Genomic DNA, 6,322 nt, shown 5'->3' with positions numbered 1-6,322 from the left:
TTTTAAAATGGAGGTGTTGGTAGACTGAGAGCTATTGCAGATCACGGAGAACATAACTGAGAGGTGACTGTGACTTGGTGAGTCAGGATATGGGCAGCAGAGATTTGGATGAGCTAGTGTTTGTGGCAAATGGAAGATAGAACAACAGTCAGGAGGGCACTGGATAAGTCTGGAAGGATAGAAAAGCAACATTTTATTCAATTTTCAGACAGCAATTGTGTCAAATTTAGCTTCAGTAAAACATCTCTATGCTGCAGGGAAAAATGTCAACTCAGTGCTCCCAAAGCTTAGAATGAGCTAAAATCAGGTGGTGCTGTGGCATTTCAGACAAAAGTTCTCCAGATATCTTACTCATAGCTGCATTATGTCTCAGATGACTGTGTAATAGTGGTTTCAAATCTTGATTAATGAGACCTATCAGTTGTAGAACAAGTTTTGAGCTATGGGGATAGCAAAGTGACTGACAGAGAAACGCAACTAATTGACTTCATGAAAACGAGAAGGATTGCAGCCATTTAATTTTTCGTCCTTGCAGATTTATATTTCAAGCTGAATATGTATCATAGACAGTGTTGAAGACATGGCATCGGGTGGGTCTGGCTCTGTGTGGGTCTCGCAGTTTCAGGTGAGCACATTTGTAACTGCAGCCCATTTGTTTACTGAATGCCCTTCCAAAGGTTGCTGTGGAAGTGGGATTTCCCGCCCGTGTCTCTCTTATCCTGGTTTATTCAACCAGGTTCTGAAAGTGTGACATTGCAAGCTGCAAGCTGCATTCCCTCTCCCGATGGAGATTGTACAAACACAAAACCACAGGAATTTCCTTAGCAAATGGGAGGTTGGGCGATAGATTATTTGACTGAAAATTATTAGGAAGATTTAAGAAATTTGTTTTCATTCTTACATGGGGTGGAAGTATCTCTGGCAAGGTCTGTATTTGTTGCTCATCCCTAATTGTCCTGATTGACTCTATAGGTCATTTCAAAATGGCAGATTTCCTTCCCTAATGGTCATCAGAGAATTGGATGGGTTTTTAAACAACAGTAGCCATCAGACTGGATTTGTTTTTAATTCTGTATATTCTTTCCCCCTATTGGGTTCAAATTTTGCAATGTGTTATAATGAGCTTTGAACCCATGTCCTCAGATTATTATCTCAAGGCTCTGGATTATACTTTACCACTAGCCCTACTACTGTAACCCTAGTCCAAGCCTTACCAAGGCATACAAGGCAATGTCGGAGCAAATTACTGCAGATGCTGAAATCAGTACTGAAAACAACAAATGTTGGAGATCACAGTGGTTCAGGCAGCATCCCTGGAGAGAGAGCAAGCTAACATTTTGAGTCTAGATGACTCTTCACGTCAGCTCTGATGAAGAATCACCTAGATTCGAAACGTTAGCTCTCTCTCTCTTTCTCTATGAATGCTGCCTGACCGGCTGTGATTTCCGATGTTTTTTGTTTTCGATACAAGGCAATGGGCCAACTGCTGAAAAATGGGTTTCAAATAGATCTGAAGAAGGGTCATTGGATTTAATACATTAACTCTGTTTTTCTCCTCTCAACAAACCTGCTGGGTTTCTTCAGCAATTTCGGTGTTTACTTCAGATTTCCTTAGATTTTCATTTATTCGAATAGTTAGGCATTTGTCTAGTACAAACCCAATGGGCTGAGTGACCTTTTCCTGTTCTGTAGACCTCTATGACTTTGAAGATTATTTTTCTCTTCACTGGCAATTTAGCTCATGGGGAAAAAGTTGGAATCAACTGGGTTAAAATGACAGCTGATTGCACATTGTTCCAAACAGGCATCCGTATTTAGCCCCATCATAACACTGTGAGTAAGATAGATTCCGGTGGATGTGAATGGGGGACATATTGAAAATGGTGAATATTTTCCATAAGACAAAATCAAAATGCTGCAGATGCCGGAAATCCAAAATATCAACAAAAAATGCTGGAAATGCTCAGCAAGATCAGACAGTATCTGTGGCGTTGTTTATGTCCAGACCCCAGGTAAGGTTCCCAGTTTATTTTGGTTCCAGACAGGAAATCCCAAATTATCAAGCTCTGAGGTGCGGATGGATGAGTTGGTTTCTCTTCCTTTATTTGCCTGTTCCCTTGGTTAATTGCAACAAAGTTAATTTAAAAAGGATCCCTCCCTTGTGAGTACCTTTCTCAGAGACCCAGATAAGTTGCAATGGAATCTTCCGGATTGATGTAGGCTTTGGCGAGAAATTTGGGATTACCTTGTGGCCCTTCTCGATGTTAGAGGCAAGCTGTTGCATTTTCCAACTGAACTCCCGACCTTGGGACCAGATTCTCTGAGTCAGAGTCCTATTAATGAGGGGAATAGCCCTAATTAACACCTTCCTCCTGTCTTGTCTCGTTTTTTTAGGGCAGACACAAAGCTTGTCATGCAAGGAATGGAGGGATATGGACCAAGGGCAGGTAGAAGGGATTTGTTTAATTTGGTGCTATGTTCGGCACAACATTGTGGGCCAAAGGGGCCTGTTCCTGTGCTGTACAGTTTTATGTTCTATGTTCTACATCTGTCAGTCAGCAGTGATCAGGCAAGGGGATGGACATGTTGCTGCAGTGCACAGTGCGATGTCAATCTCACACCTACAGCATGTACCGGCAGCCTCTGTGACAAACACACTGCATGTGCTTCAACCGAAAACACCATGCCTCAATGGAGAAAGGGAGATGTCCTCAGTCAAGTCAAGGATGATACTAAAAAACAAAGAACTGTGGAAGCTGAAAATCTGCAACAGAAACAGAAATTGCAGGAGAAACTCAGCAAGTCTCTGGCAGCGTCTATAGAGACAGAACTAGAGTTACATTTTGAGTCCAACGACCCTTCTTCAGTACTTCAGTAATTTCTGTTTTTGCTTCAAGGAGGATACCGTTCAGTCAATGAAGGGCAGCATCCGAAATCAGTCCAGAGGTTTGGACACATCAGTCACCTGCTGGTGGTGGTCAGGGTCAGGGATCAGCCTAAGTACAGTCCAGGGAGTCAGCCACGGTCAGTGTAGAGAGCGGTCAAGGGTGTGGTCGTCAATTACAGAGACAGGGGCAAAGTGAGATGGGAAGAATGAACAAAGGGGAAAGCATGTGCTAGTCCTTATTTTGATTTCTCAATCAACTACAAACCCACATGTCTCAAAGTTACATTCAATTCCATCTACTTCCACAGCTCAGAGCAATCTCTGAAGCTGAACTTTCTGGAAATCCATCTGTACACCATTCCTGCAGATTTCCCCTTGCCTCCCTCCTGGTAATCACCCCCAGAAATTTGAGGGGATTTTTCAGTGGGATGCATTTTTAAAATTTCTTCAGTTACAGCTGAAGTTATGATGGCTGTCCCTTGACCTCAGGAGAACACTCCGTTTCCAGCTTCGTAATTCAGTCTCAGGACAGGACACCATCGTAGGGAGCAGATTAATTTGTATATATAACCCACTGGAGCAACCACTCATCAGGCAGTAAGGTAGAAGGGAGTTTATGACCCGAAAAAGAAGGTATTGCTCCATAAATTTAGTTGGACTTCTGAGGATATTTTTCAATAAAAACCGTGCCATTGTGTATTCCGTTCAGACAATATCTGACGGATTTAATGACCGTGGAGAGATTTTTGCATGGTTGCAGCTGCATCCTTTTGAGGGATTTTACTGCTGACTCCAAAAAGCATGTTTAAAAAAAAGACTCAAAAATTAAAGACTCTACACATTTCGATATCAAACTCACAGTCACTTCAACATCTTTACAAATGGGGTCTTGTATCTGCTGAGCCAGAATCTTGAACCTCCGATTCCCTTTTGGAATTGAAGATCGGACAGTATTGTTGTCCAGAGACATAATGTGTTGTCTGGTCTTAGTTCATTGTGAAGATTCCAATTGGATCCATTCGTCATTAGGACAAGACCACATGCTGTTATTAAGTGTCAATCGCAGCTCATATGGTAGGACTGTCGTCTCTGAGTCATGAGGTTTTGGGATCAAGTCCCACTCCTCAACTGTAGCATGAAAAAAAAAATCAATGTTTTCTCACTGCAGCAGTGGGGAGTGGACGGGACATTAAATCGAGATACTCTCTGCCTGCTCGATTGGATGTAAAAGATCCTGTGGCACTATTTTTGAGTCCAATCATTTACTGCCCAGTCAACATCAGGGGGAGAAAAGAAAATCGTTCCCTGGTCATTACCACATTGTTATTTGTGGGAGCTTGCTGTGCACAGCTTGGTTGCCACTTACCCTGTATAATAATTACTATACTTCAGAAAAATTTCATTGTTTGTAAGATGCTTTAAGAGATTTGTTGGTCATGAAAAACGCTATGTAATGGAAGTGTGTGCAGGGCACTTGTGTTGCAGTGGTAATGTCCCTACCGCTGGACTGCTGATCCCAGATACAAGTTCCACCTGCTCTGAAGATGTGTAATAGCATCTCGGTGCAGGTTGATTAAAAGAAAATCTATAACACAGGTTAATTTTTTTTATTAAAACGCAGTCATAATTTCTGGTTCTAGGTAAATGCAGAGATGTCTGAAATTCTGAAAGGTTTTGCAAAGGTAAACTTGGTTATGGGCCCATCTAAGATCATTACCAGAAGATTGAAGGGAAAGGTTCAAACAGATTTTTTTTGTGTAGGGAAAGTTGTTCAGACTGAAGCACTCTGATCACAAATTGTGATGAAAACACAGCCTAGGCCAACCTCTAAACTGGAAGTTGATAAATATTTGATAAAACGCATAAACTTAAAAGAGTTGGAAGAATGGGAATTCAGAGAAATGGAGAGGCCTTTTAAAGAGCCAAAGCCTGGCCAATGACCTGAATGAACTCCCTTTGAACTGTGAAATTTTATAAACCTGAGTGAGGGCATAATCCGGGGCTGTCACTTCTAGTTGCTCAGTGTGAAGCCTGTGCCTTTTTAAACAGCTATCTCCTTGCGACAGGGCCGACCTCCTGAAGTAGAGGCAAGGAGGCAGGAGCGGGAGGGGGGCCACAGTGGGGACTCCCTCAAATGGCTCCCTTGGCACTATTTTGGTGAAATCTGCAGATGAAGGGAGGCGATGGCCTAGTGGTATTATTGCTAGACGATCAATTCAGAAAGTCAGCTGATGGTCTTGGGACTTGTGTTCAAATCCCGTGATGGCAGAATTTGAATTCAAGAAAAATCTGCAATTGGAAATAATGACCATGGAACCATTGTTGGAAAAAAATCCGTCTGGTTCATTAATGTCCTTCCAGGAAGAAATCTGTCATCCTTACCTGGTCTGGCCAACATGTGACTCCAGGCCCACAGCAATGTGGTTGACTCTTAACTGCCCACTGGGCAAGTGGGGATGGGGAATAAATGCTGGTCCAGCTGGAGGCACCCACACTCTATGAGTGAATAAAAGGAAATATGGGATTTGGCAGGTGAGGACAGTAGGGGAGGCAGTCAGGAATTGAAGCTAAGGGAAGGGGTCGGTTTTCTTTATCCCAGAGGAGCATTCCCATTTTCATCCTCTTCCGTCTCTCCTTCATCTCCTTCCTTCCCTCCTCAACCTTCTTTTCTCCATTCTTTTTCTCTCCATTCCAGGGGACAGACTCATAGCATTCTGATGGAGATATGCTTCCTATCGGTTCAGAGAGTGCGAAGCTACAAGGGCAACTTGAAGGTGCATTCTGATGTGAAGCAGATTGGGCAAATTGAAAACTGAAAGGAATTTAGAAGCACCTGAATAGATTCTAATTGAGTTGGTTGGCAGCAAGTCTGCTTTGGAAATCACTTTACGATTTACATCTGCACAGTTGGGAGCACTGAGCTGCTGAATTATAATGAATTTTAATGCAGCCCCCTACAAGATTAACAATTTTCTTATGTCATAGTCAACACTGAAATCTTGGCGGTGTGTTCATTGCCAATGTGTAACAGCTCAATTATTCAGGGCTGCCCATATGACCCCTGATGTTAGATACATGAAAATCATTCTTGGTCTACAGCCCTACGTAATAAGAAAATCCATCTTGAGACATACCTTTGCAATGTAGTGAATAGTGGGCTTTGATTTCCAGTACCCTACCACAATGAGTCATGATAATGCCTGACATAGCTTATACATGACATGATGCTTATCTGCCTTCTGAAATGATGTTGCAGTCGTATTGTCGTTGAGCTATGTAACCCACAGGACTAGCTTAATGGTCTGGGGAGATAGTAGGAACTGCAGATGCTGGAGAATCCGCGACAACAAGGTGCAGAACTGGATGAACACAGCAGGCTAAGCAGCATCATAGGAGCAGAAAGGCTGACGTTTCGGGCCTAGACCCTTCATCAGT

The sequence above is a fragment of the Rhincodon typus genome, chromosome 34, assembly GCF_021869965.1.
Source record: "Rhincodon typus isolate 14 chromosome 34, sRhiTyp1.1, whole genome shotgun sequence".
In the NCBI taxonomy this organism is placed as follows: Eukaryota; Metazoa; Chordata; class Chondrichthyes; order Orectolobiformes; family Rhincodontidae; genus Rhincodon; species Rhincodon typus.
Note: the sequence above shows the minus strand (reverse complement) of the source record.